This window comes from Lepisma saccharinum, chromosome 25 (assembly GCF_977018435.1).
Source record: "Lepisma saccharinum chromosome 25, izLepSacc3.1, whole genome shotgun sequence".
Lineage (NCBI taxonomy): Eukaryota > Metazoa > Arthropoda > Insecta > Zygentoma > Lepismatidae > Lepisma > Lepisma saccharinum.
Genome location: NC_139253.1, coordinates 59,128,823 through 59,143,062, shown reverse-complemented (window position 1 = coordinate 59,143,062; position 14,240 = coordinate 59,128,823).

Sequence of the window (14,240 nt, the reverse complement as noted above, 5' to 3'; positions counted from 1 at the left end):
TTGTAGATTTGTAAAGGGGTAGCGGAGAATGTTATAGGGCATATGACGATGATGGCCGCCATCTTTAAACCCGCCATCTTTATACTAGAATTTCCCCTTATAAAAAAATATCCCTTTTTATCTCAATACTTCAAAAGTTTAAATGGGAAGGGGATAATATGATATATGAAATCAGGCTAGAATTTCACGAGAAATGCAATGATGAAGGGTTTTCGACGTATCTTTAGCCAATAAAAAGTTATGACTGAATTATTGTACCAATTTGCTCCTTTTTAAGGTGTCAAAAAAAAACATTAAAATGTATTTAGTAAAGCATCGAGATCAAAGTGACGTCAAGGGAGAAAAGTTGGAATAGAAATTTGACACGTCCTTTCTTCTTGGACCAATATTTATTAGTAGTATTGATCTACGCTAGTGGATGTTGCTGCATGGGTGGTCTTTAATTTGCACGTACTTATAATTTATTTGCACGTACTTAGAACGCATTCGCATGTACTTAGAACTAATTAGCGTATTATTAGATTACTTTACATTTATGTATTTGCTTGTTTATAACTTTTTATGAATATATAATTATTTATTTTATGAAAAATATGTATATAGAAGGTAATTAGAGGTACTAAACGCTATGCATATGGTTTTATATTCATTACTGCAAAGTATGTAATGTATAAAATGTTATTAATTAATGTTTATAGTATTGAAAATAAGTTTTTATGGTTTATGAACTGCTATGAACGGTGGTAATGGGTGTAGGTACAGGTTCAAGTACGATTGGGGACGGTCCCGGTACTCGAACCCGCGATATGCAACGGTAATAATTAGTACTATGTAATAATGTATGTTATTGTAATAATGTATGTTATTAAAGACGATGGTACGAGATGCCAGACAGGAGACTGTGAACTCCGCGCAGGTAGAGGAGAAAGGAATTTGGGGGAGTGTGCGTTCAAGGTCAAATGACGTCACAACGTCAGAACAAAGAACGATCCTGATTGACCAATCAGAGAACGCGTCGGTAGATTTTCAGAACCGGTTTTTTTTTCCAAGGTTAACCAGTACGCAAGAACAGGGGAAAGGTATGCAATACTGTAGGGCAGGGGAGGGATTGAACCAGACAACAAAGGATGTCTGGAATGCCCAGCAACGGTCAAATCTCTGAAGCTATGCGTCGCTTGTAGAACTGGTTTCCGCCGCCAATTAATATTCCGCTCAGGGTTGCCCCAAGGCACAGGACGCTTTAGCGCAGGGTTTTTTTATCTGTACTATGAAGAAAGGAGAGCTATCAGGGACGGGGCCTACAGTTTTCACCATTTGCTTTTATCACGGGGTAACGAACCTAGGACCCTTTGATTATTGATTTAAGTAGTAAATGTATGTTACTGTGTGCTATTTAACTTAATTTTGAACTTATTTTTTACCAAACTTTGACTTTATGTCAAACATTTTCACACCTTATTTTTATTTTTACCAAAATAACACTATTTATACTATTCAGGCAACATTTTTTATTAAATCTTGGACTCGCAAAGACATTTTTTCAACTTTTAACTTATTATTTTACAACTTTATATTAATTTTTTACCAAAATAACACTATTTATACTATTCAGGCTACATTTTTTATTAAATCTTGGACTCGCAAAGACATTTTTTCAACTTTTAACTTATTATTTTACAACTTTATATTAATTTTTTACCAAAATAACACTATTTATACTATTCAGGCAACATTTTTTATAAAATCTTGGACTCGCAAAGACATTTTTTCAACTTTTAACTTATTATTTTACAACTTTATATTAATTTTTTACCAAAATAACACTATTTATACTATTCAGGCAACATTTTTTATTAAATTTTGGACTCGCAAAAACATTTTTTCAACTCTTAACTTATTATTTTACAATTTTATGTTAATTTTTTACCAAAATAACACTATTTATACTATTCAGGCAACATTTTTTATTAAATTTTGCACTCACAAAGACATTTTTCAACTTTTAACTTATTATTTTACAACTTTATATTAATTTTTTACCAAAATAACACTATTTATACTATTCAGGCAACATTTTTTATTAAATATTGGACTCGCAAAGACATTTTTTCAACTTTTAACTTATTATTTTACAATTTTATGTTAATTTTTTTTTACCAAAATAACACTATTTGTACTCTTCAGGCAACATTTTTTATTAAATTTTGCACTCACAAAGACATTTTTCAACTTTTAACTTATTATTTTACAACTTTATATTAATTTTTTTAGCAAAATAACACTATTTATACTATTCAGGCAACATTTTTTATTAAATTTTGGACTCACAAAGACATTGTTTTCAACTTTTAACTCATTATTTTACAACTTTATGTTAATTTTTGACCAAAATAACACTATTTATACTATTCAGGAAAGACTTTTAGTTACATTTTCGACACACAAAGTGTGGGTTTTCAATTTTTATCTGTTTATTTCTCAAATTTAGCCAAATATTTACTCAAATAACACGATTTGAACGTGTTTTTTATTACATTTTGGACACACACACACACACACACACAGAAAAACAGAGAGAGATAGAGAGAGAGAGAGAGAGAGAGAGAGAGAGAGAGAGATTTTTCCAAGTTTACAGGATTATTCTCCAAGTGTACTCAAATAACACAATTTAAATGTGTTTTGAATTAAATTTTGTACACACGAAGTGTGTCTCGTCAAGTTTTACCCTTTATTTTTCAATTTTATGCTTATTTTACCAAAGTAAGACCTCTTAGTCTATTCAAGAAAGAGTTTTCAATTATATTTTGGATGCAAAAGTATGTTTTGGCAAGTTCTACCCTTTTATTTTACAAGTTTAGGCTTATTATTACTCAAATAATAAGGAAAGTTTGTTTATTTTAGAGTTTGCTGAGTATTTTGTTACTCTTATACTAGGGAAAGTTTTCTAAATATATCAGATAGGGCTCTGTATACTTTTGTTTTTGCTATTTTGGAGATGATGCGATCAACACTACTCTCCATCTGCTTTTTTATCTTATGTACCCTAATATTATTTTGAGGCTTAGTGAATTTTAGAGCCTATTTATGCAGGAGAGAGGGCTTGAAAATTTTGATCTCAGATAACCCACTACTATTTGTCAGAGTATTTTAAAGGATATTTTATATTTATTATGTGCCACTAGAATATCTAAGTTTGCTTAATTTTAATGCCTGTAACGCTGTTATTGTATTTCTAGCTAAGGCTTACTGGATAAAGTACACGAAATGTTTAACATTTCGACTATTTGCCAAATTTTTAGTGTAACGAAAATTATTGTTTGTCTATAAAGACTGAAATCCTTTTACCGAGGGGTCCACAACTGGAGGCTTACCAACATTGTTTGTTTTCTTTTTAAATATAACCATTTATCAATATATTGACAATTCACAGGACAAGACGAAGTTCACAGACGACTGACTACATGAACCATACGTCCATTTGCTAAACTTTTTTCTATGCTAGAAGAATAATTTAGCCTTATAGCTTTTTTCAAGGTATTTTTGAAGTATTACTGGTGTTTTGGGTGCATCAACACTTGGGTTATTTCTATTTGGTTTATTATACGAGGCTACAATCACTATCTGAACACTGAAATCCTCAGATTGAAACTTAAAGCTTAGGCTGTAACTAGGGACTTAGTATGTATATCGACAATTTATAGGACAACACGAATCTTACAAAGGATTGTAGGTGACGTAGGACCAGACGCCAGAGCTTTGTTAATCTGCAAGAAGCATTTACAGCTAATATTACGAGGAAATGAGGTTGATTTTTACTGTTTCACAAGAATGCTATTTTTTATACACCCAATATTTGTTTTTTTCAAGTAACTACATGTACCAGAAGCACTTACAGGCCAACTCTAACTAGACTTCGACTTATTCTATATCAGGTGCTAAATTTATAAAGAACTATGATTGTGTATATTTCTGAGGAAGTACGCAATAGCAGATTACCCGATTAAAGTATCTGAAAAACAGATTTTTCTATGTAAGTATATTTTTATTGACTTCTTTTTTTGCTTCTGAGGCTAATCGCGACGCTAAGGGTAAATGGCGAGGAAATGTAACGGAGGAGAAACAGTCCCAAAAGTTATGGGCTGCATGTAAGTTAATACCACAGATATTACAGTAGGTGTAGGTTCTACCACCAGAACATTTCTATCATAAAAATACTGGTTATGCTGTACTGTTAGCTAAAGATGCTGATATTTGAGAAACTTAAAAGCTTATTTGCGAAATTTTAAGATAAATAATAATCTGTTAGACTGTAAACATATTTTATATCCATTCTGCACAAGATCCGATGACAAAATTTAAAAATTGTAATCGCCCAGACAGGGACTCGAACCCTGGACAGATAGGTTAAAAGCCTAACGCTATACCAACTAAGCTATCTGGGCACAAGGTATTTTTTTTTTTTGAAAAGTTAGTTATGTTAAGAAATATATTGAAACACTTGAGAACACTCTTGGTCTGGTTCGACAGAGGAGACAACATTTCCAAATTTTTACAGACAGGGTGTATTTTTCCACTATAGAGGCCTTCGCTATATGTAATTCGAAACGCTAAAGTTCAGCTAGCTTCCAAAATTGAGGTAAAGATTGTGTTTGACGAGATTAACAAGTTACAATTATATCCAGTTACGGACAAATAAAGCTAAAACTCTCAGATTTACTGTACTAGCAAAGTTTTAGTAACATTTTCTTCACTTTAGTACAAATACCAAAGAAATAGGTATATTTTATTTATAATTTGACAAAATGTACTAGTATTTAATTCACAAAGGTAGGTAAAAAAAACAGTATTTTTAAAAAAATATTGTTACTGCCTTCAAATGTTATGTTATTTAGCCACTAACAACTGGTTTACACTGTTTGGCATCCTTTAAATAGGAAAAGAAGGAATTATTTGTTTAGTATTTTTACTACTTTATATTTATTTAAGAAAACAATTCTACAGTTTAACTTAATTTTTAACAAATTGTTACTAATTTATATATCAAAGTTATGTTATTTAGAGTGTATGAAGGCGTTTAAAGTTAATATTTGTACTTATCAGTGCAACTAACAATTATATTCTACACACAAAAGATGATGTTTACAGTAAAATTACTTGAATCAGAGAATAATATTTTACAGTAATTGATTCATTCAGCACTACTCAGTACTTTTATGCATCAGAAAGTTTTCTTAATTTTATATTACGCATGCTATTTTGGGCTATTCTTAAAATGTATTTCTAAGGCAAACTGGTTTAATTTTCTGCTTATAATGCAAAGTTGACATAGTTTTCGCACAATGCATTGTACATTTGTTATATTCACTACTTACAATGCAAATATTATGCTTATTTAATGTATAACTAACTAACTCTCTAGCCTTCTTAAACCAGAAGGTTCATGGCTGCAGCAACACATGCCTTTCATCTGTCCCTGTCCTGAGCAAGATCTATATACTCCTTTCCTTCCCTACCAATTTCCTTTAGGTCCATTTCTACATTATCCCTCCATCTTTGTTTTGGTCTTCCTATTGGTCTTTTACCATCAGGTTTCCCAACAAGAATCCTGTATACTCTTCTTTCCTCTCCCATTTGTACCACATGATCTACACATCTAGGTCTTCTTGATTTAATTATTCTAATAATATCTGGACATGAATACAAATTATGTACTTCTAAATTATGTAACCTTCTCCACTCATCTGTCTCCTCATCTGTTTTAGGCCCAAATATTTTTCTAAGGATCTTATTTTCAAATACTCTCAATTTATGTTTCTAAGTTATACTGTAGTTATTATATCTTTTTCTATCAGCTTATTTTGAAATTAATATTATTAGGTATAGTCTGTGATTTATAACTATATTGCTTTTTTTATCAATTTATCTAAGAGTACATGCAGACAAACACATGTGTACACACTTTTATGTAAATAGATATGCCTTTTTTCAATATTTTAGTATGAAGATTGCACTTTAGCTATTCAAGCAAGGGTAGGAAAGGTAGGATTTCTGAGAATTTGTTGCAGGATTTTGTTGTCCAAGTATAGATGAGAACTGAGCTGGGAGACTGTTTTGAACCTTTTCATGAGAGTTTGCATGTGAACTGTATGCAAATTGAGCACTATTGACTGTGCATGCTTCTAAGTTTTGCTGTTATTTCACATCAACTCTGTGAGACTGTAGACAGTTTTGCCTTTTCAAGTAGTTTTTATTGATTGTATTTGTATATGTTTTGGGGACTTAACAGTTTTATGTTATGAGGCAGTTTATTGTAGAATATTTTTACCGGATTGTTTTGAGATATTGAGTGTCTGCTGTTTTACTTGTAATTATTTTCCTTTTTGTGTTGTGTATTTGACTATATTTTGTCCAAGTTCGTAGTATTTAGAATAATTGTTATTGGCTTGTAAATGTAGGGAGTAATAATCCTTTGCAAGATGCCCTATACTTTCGTCTGAACATTATTCTTAGTGTTCACTTTTGAAGCCTTAGTATTCTGGTAGTATTATTAATGTAGAGGTAAATTAGGCTGAAATGTAGGCATTTAGTTGTTTCAGCAGGTAGAAGTTGCATGATGGTGATATGATCCTCCCGAACCATATCAAAGATTCGGTCATATTTAATATTATTCTTAATTATTTTACTTTTTATATTCACTATAAAACGTTATGAAAGAAGAGATATTTAATAGTTGAACTAATAACCTAATTCTCTCATTCGATAAGTTTAGAATTTGTTATTTGCAAGCTTCTTGAAAGCAAAATCTTTCATTGTTGACAATTAGTCAAAAATATGTGTTCTCAGTTTTAGAATCAAACTATTATGAAAGCCATAAGAGCTAAATTTCAGTTGGAGTTATTAGTAATATTAGCCTTATGGACATTGGGAAGAAGTTTTTAAGAATGTGACAACTTTATAGTAGAGAATATTATAGAAACTTTAAGGATCATAACTGTTGTTTTAGACATGGAAAAATGAACCTTATGGAACATACTGTTTAATCTTTAGAATATTGCCATTATACACAAATTTGTTCTGCATATCACAGCTGTAGCTATGTTTATCTTTTGTGTCACGGGAGGCGCTCTGCTTGACATGCGAGGATATAAATACAGCTTCGGAACCTAATTCTGGGGCATTTTTCATCTCCGAGTCCGATGGATTAACATCGTAAATACTCAGCTCCCTTTATGGGAGGGTTCAAGAACTCACTCTTCGTTCCCAAATTAGCTTAGAGACATAGTTATTCTGTCGTATGGGTAGGTTCGCCCTGTGGACATGCTAACATGTCACCATACGAAAGAATAAGTTCATTTCAACTTTATTTTGAAGTTTCCTGAAATTTTAAATAAAATCTTCACAAAATAATGTTAAATTTCGACTCAGAACTTACTGTTATTCTGACGCATGGGTAGGTTCGCCCTGTGGACATGCTAACATGTCACCATGCGTGAGAATAAGTTAATTTACGATTTCTTTCAACTTTGTGATAATTCAGTTTGATTTCTTCGAAACATATATTTTCAATTTTTGCATAAAGCAACAGGACTTAATGTTATTCTGCCGTATGAGTAGGTTCGCCCTGTGGGCATGCTAACATGCCATCATACGGAAGGATAAGTTCAGATTATTTCGTCTCCATGATAATTATTTATTGGTCAGGTTATTCATTATTGATATCTGGCATGGTTAGGTTTCGCCCTGTGAACATGCTAACATGTTGCCATGCCCGATATCAAGTCGATGTCTCTAATATTTTACGAATTATAGCAGTTTGTATTTCTGCATATATCTTGAAGCCAGACCATAATGTCCAATTTATATTAACATCGGAGTCAATACTTAAAACCTTCGCCAGTCACGTCAAAGTTATGCTTCATTATGTCAAGGAGCGTTCATAAAGTTCCAAGCAAGCGCCTGGTCGTCTTTATATAACTAATAGGACTTCTTGATCCATATTATGTAAATAAACAGCAAAAGTCGTGTAGATTTAATTATAAGAAGGAAATCTGTTCTGTCCTTTATTTATGGAGATCTGTAACTAAGATGTAAATTTATAAAAGTATATTGAAAATAAACCATCTTCAGGAAAATAATTGCACATAAAGAAGCCTACTGAAGACGCAGACCTTTCTTCGGAAACAGATGTTATTCATTTATAAAATCTCCCTTTTCCATAGCCTGTCAAATGATTTAGTACATAACAGTCGAAGCTTCATATCCCACGTATTTGTACTACTATACCCGTACCTGAGAGGGGTCAGAGTATCCCATTAGCCCACTGAGTTTTAGCCGAGGTGAAGAAACAGATGACATAGGATATTGAAAGGTGATTGAAGAAATAGGAAGGTAAAGATGAGGATGGACGCCTTGTCTTCGTGATTTTTTTTTTTAAATGTAATAGCTGCGATTGTGTACTTTTTCGAAGGCGATTTATGCTCGAGGATGCTGACGACAGAGGGTGGCCTAAAGGTTCGAGAGAGGAACCGCCACGAAGCCTAGTTCAGTATGAGAGCAGCCTAAAGTGTCGCGATGGATGTTTCCGCTCACTTTCTTCGTCTCCTTCGAAGTTTAGATTTGGCGATCGAGCGCAGGTCTCTCCCCAGCCATGCAGCTAAGCAATGATGATTTTAAAAGGATGGTATTTGTTTTATTTTGATTTTGAGCGTTTTCCCTCATCAGTTGTTATGCTTTCCTTCCTAATTTTTGCGTAACGCTATGCGTCGCTCTTCATAGTCATTCACCTGTTGATATGTGCTGATAGGAATATTGGCAGCCCTGAAAGAACTCCCCCTGGAATTGGAGGAAAGGAAAACTGAAGGGAGAGATAGTGGTGTTGATCACGGCATGGCACGGATCGGCGGTGCGGAACGTTACAATGGTTTACTGCTGATGATGTTAATTTGCTCTTTTTATGTACTACGTATGATGTAGCTTACTTGAGTAATTGGAATTTTCTACTGATAAAAAGGATTGCTTGTCTATTTTATTCCTATGTTGTTGTGTTTGTCCATAAGCAAGCCATGTTTTTCCTCTATCCTATGCCTTGGAAGAATCTAGATATATTGTGTTTGCAGTTTTGTTTCTCTAAGGTTTCAGCTATGTAGCTTTTCAAACTGTGCTATGGGTGTGACTATTCATTTCTCTTTCTGGATGCCATGTTGGTTTCTGTGTATTCCTCTTGCTGCTTGAATTTGACTTAGGTTGTTTGCTTTTTTCTTAGATCTTTTTTTGTTTATTTGTTCAGTATTTTTTATTTTTTTAATATTCTTTTACATAAAAAAATTCAAAGTATATTCTTAAAGTCAAAGTCAATTTTTCCAAGTTAAAGTTTTAAAAATACAATTTTCTAAAATTAAAAGTTATAATAGTACATTTTTGTTAGTAGATGTTTTTATACTATGGCAAATTATTTTGTTGTTAATGTAAAATTTGTTAGTTAATGTAAATTTAAAGTAATTATAAATCAATTTTTCAAAGTTAAAGTTTTAAAAATACAATTTTCTAAAATTAATAGTTATAATAGTACATTTTTGTTAGTAGAAGTTTTTATACTAGAGTATATTCTTTTGTTGTTAAAATAAAATATGTTAGTTAATGTAAAATTAAAGTAATTAAAATTCAAAAAAAAAATAAAAAATACTAAACAAATAAACAAATAAAGATCTAAGAAAAAAAGCAAACAACCTAAGTCAAATTCAAGCAGCAAGAGGAATACACAGAAACCAACATGGCATCCAGAAAGAGAAATGTATAGTCACACCCATAGCACAGTTTGAAAAGCTACATAGCTGAAACCTTAGAGAAACATAAAACTGCAAACACAATATATCTAGATTCTTCCAAGGCATAGGATAGAGGAAAAACATGGCTTGCTTATGGACAAACACAACAACATAGGAATAAAATAGACAAGCAATCCTTTTTTCAGTAGAAAATTCCAATTACTCAAGTAAGCTACATCATACGTAGTACATAAAAAGAGCAAATTAACATCATCAGCAGTAAACCATCATGCAACTTCTACCTGCTGAAACAACTAAATGCCTACATTTCAGCCTAATTTACCTCTACATTAATAATACTACCAGAATACTAAGGCTTCAAAAGTGAACACTAAGAATAATGTTCAGACGAAAGTATAGGGCATCTTGCAAAGGATTATTACTCCCTACATTTACAAGCCAATAACAATTATTCTAAATACTACGAACTTGGACAAAATATAGTCAAATACACAACACAAAAAGGAAAATAATTACAAGTAAAACAGCAGACACTCAATATCTCAAAACAATCCGGTAAAAATATTCTACAATAAACTGCCTCATAACATAAAACTGTTAAGTCCCCAAAACATATACAAATACAATCAATAAAAACTACTTGAAAAGGCAAAACTGTCTACAGTCTCACAGAGTTGATGTGAAATAACAGCAAAACTTAGAAGCATGCACAGTCAATAGTGCTCAATTTGCATACAGTTCACATGCAAACTCTCATGAAAATGTTCAAAACAGTCTCCCAGCTCAGTTCTCATCTATACTTGGACAACAAAATCCTGCAACAAATTCTCAGAAATCCTACCTTTCCTACCCTTGCTTGAATAGCTAAAGTGCAATCTTCATACTAAAATATTGAAAAAAGGCATATCTATTTACATAAAAGTGTGTACACATGTGTTTGTCTGCATGTACTCTTAGATAAATTGATAAAAAAAGCAATATAGTTATAAATCACAGACTATACCTAATAATATTAATTTCAAAATAAGCTGATAGAAAAAGATATAATAACTACAGTATAACTTAGAAACATAAATTGAGAGTATTTGAAAATAAGATCCTTAGAAAAATATTTGGGCCTAAAACAGATGAGGAGACAGATGAGTGGAGAAGGTTACATAATTTAGAAGTACATAATTTGTATTCATGTCCAGATATTATTAGAATAATTAAATCAAGAAGACCTAGATGTGTAGATCATGTGGTACAAATGGGAGAGGAAAGAAGAGTATACAGGATTCTTGTTGGGAAACCTGATGGTAAAAGACCAATAGGAAGACCAAAACAAAGATGGAGGGATAATGTAGAAATGGACCTAAAGGAAATTGGTAGGGAAGGAAAGGAGTATATAGATCTTGCTCAGGACAGGGACAGATGAAAGGCATGTGTTGCTGCAGCCATGAACCTTCTGGTTTAAGAAGGCTAGAGAGTTAGTTAGTTATACATTAAATAAGCATAATATTTGCATTGTAAGTAGTGAATATAACAAATGTACAATGCATTGTGCGAAAACTATGTCAACTTTGCATTATAAGCAGAAAATTAAACCAGTTTGCCTTAGAAATACATTTTAAGAATAGCCCAAAATAGCATGCGTAATATAAAATTAAGAAAACTTTCTGATGCATAAAAGTACTGAGTAGTGCTGAATGAATCAATTACTGTAAAATATTATTCTCTGATTCAAGTAATTTTACTGTAAACATCATCTTTTGTGTGTAGAATATAATTGTTAGTTGCACTGATAAGTACAAATATTAACTTTAAACGCCTTCATACACTCTAAATAACATAACTTTGATATATAAATTAGTAACAATTTGTTAAAAATTAAGTTAAACTGTAGAATTGTTTTCTTAAATAAATATAAAGTAGTAAAAATACTAAACAAATAATTCCTTCTTTTCCTATTTAAAGGATGCCAAACAGTGTAAACCAGTTGTTAGTGGCTAAATAACATAACATTTGAAGGCAGTAACAATATTTTTTTTAAAAATACTGTTTTTTTTACCTACCTTTGTGAATTAACTACTAGTACATTTTGTCAAATTATAAATAAAATATACCTATTTCTTTGGTATTTGTACTAAAGTGAAGAAAATGTTACTAAAACTTTGCTAGTACAGTAAATCTGAGAGTTTTAGCTTTATTTGTCCGTAACTGGATATAATTGTAACTTGTTAATCTCGTCAAACACAATCTTTACCTCAATTTTGGAAGCTAGCTGAACTTTAGCGTTTCGAATTACATATAGCGAAGGCCTCTATAGTGGAAAAATACACCCTGTCTGTAAAAATTTGGAAATGTTGTCTCCTCTGTCGAACCAGACCAAGAGTGTTCTCAAGTGTTTCAATATATTTCTTAACATAACTAACTTTTCAAAAAAAAAAAATACCTTGTGCCCAGATAGCTTAGTTGGTATAGCGTTAGGCTTTTAACCTATCTGTCCAGGGTTCGAGTCCCTGTCTGGGCGATTACAATTTTTAAATTTTGTCATCGGATCTTGTGCAGAATGGATATAAAATATGTTTACAGTCTAACAGATTATTATTTATCTTAAAATTTCGCAAATAAGCTTTTAAGTTTCTCAAATATCAGCATCTTTAGCTAACAGTACAGCATAACCAGTATTTTTATGATAGAAATGTTCTGGTGGTAGAACCTACACCTACTGTAATATCTGTGGTATTAACTTACATGCAGCCCATAACTTTTGGGACTGTTTCTCCTCCGTTACATTTCCTCGCCATTTACCCTTAGCGTCGCGATTAGCCTCAGAAGCAAAAAAAGAAGTCAATAAAAATATACTTACATAGAAAAATCTGTTTTTCAGATACTTTAATCGGGTAATCTGCTATTGCGTACTTCCTCAGAAATATACACAATCATAGTTCTTTATAAATTTAGCACCTGATATAGAATAAGTCGAAGTCTAGTTAGAGTTGGCCTGTAAGTGCTTCTGGTACATGTAGTTACTTGAAAAAAACAAATATTGGGTGTATAAAAAATAGCATTCTTGTGAAACAGTAAAAATCAACCTCATTTCCTCGTAATATTAGCTGTAAATGCTTCTTGCAGATTAACAAAGCTCTGGCGTCTGGTCCTACGTCACCTACAATCCTTTGTAAGATTCGTGTTGTCCTATAAATTGTCGATATACATACTAAGTCCCTAGTTACAGCCTAAGCTTTAAGTTTCAATCTGAGGATTTCAGTGTTCAGATAGTGATTGTAGCCTCGTATAATAAACCAAATAGAAATAACCCAAGTGTTGATGCACCCAAAACACCAGTAATACTTCAAAAATACCTTGAAAAAAGCTATAAGGCTAAATTATTCTTCTAGCATAGAAAAAAGTTTAGCAAATGGACGTATGGTTCATGTAGTCAGTCGTCTGTGAACTTCGTCTTGTCCTGTGAATTGTCAATATATTGATAAATGGTTATATTTAAAAAGAAAACAAACAATGTTGGTAAGCCTCCAGTTGTGGACCCCTCGGTAAAAGGATTTCAGTCTTTATAGACAAACAATAATTTTCGTTACACTAAAAATTTGGCAAATAGTCGAAATGTTAAACATTTCGTGTACTTTATCCAGTAAGCCTTAGCTAGAAATACAATAACAGCGTTACAGGCATTAAAATTAAGCAAACTTAGATATTCTAGTGGCACATAATAAATATAAAATATCCTTTAAAATACTCTGACAAATAGTAGTGGGTTATCTGAGATCAAAATTTTCAAGCCCTCTCTCCTGCATAAATAGGCTCTAAAATTCACTAAGCCTCAAAATAATATTAGGGTACATAAGATAAAAAAGCAGATGGAGAGTAGTGTTGATCGCATCATCTCCAAAATAGCAAAAACAAAAGTATACAGAGCCCTATCTGATATATTTAGAAAACTTTCCCTAGTATAAGAGTAACAAAATACTCAGCAAACTCTAAAATAAACAAACTTTCCTTATTATTTGAGTAATAATAAGCCTAAACTTGTAAAATAAAAGGGTAGAACTTGCCAAAACATACTTTTGCATCCAAAATATAATTGAAAACTCTTTCTTGAATAGACTAAGAGGTCTTACTTTGGTAAAATAAGCATAAAATTGAAAAATAAAGGGTAAAACTTGACGAGACACACTTCGTGTGTACAAAATTTAATTCAAAACACATTTAAATTGTGTTATTTGAGTACACTTGGAGAATAATCCTGTAAACTTGGAAAAATCTCTCTCTCTCTCTCTCTCTCTCTCTCTCTCTCTCTATCTCTCTCTGTTTTTCTGTGTGTGTGTGTGTGTGTGTGTCCAAAATGTAATAAAAAACACGTTCAAATCGTGTTATTTGAGTAAATATTTGGCTAAATTTGAGAAATAAACAGATAAAAATTGAAAACCCACACTTTGTGTGTCGAAAATGTAA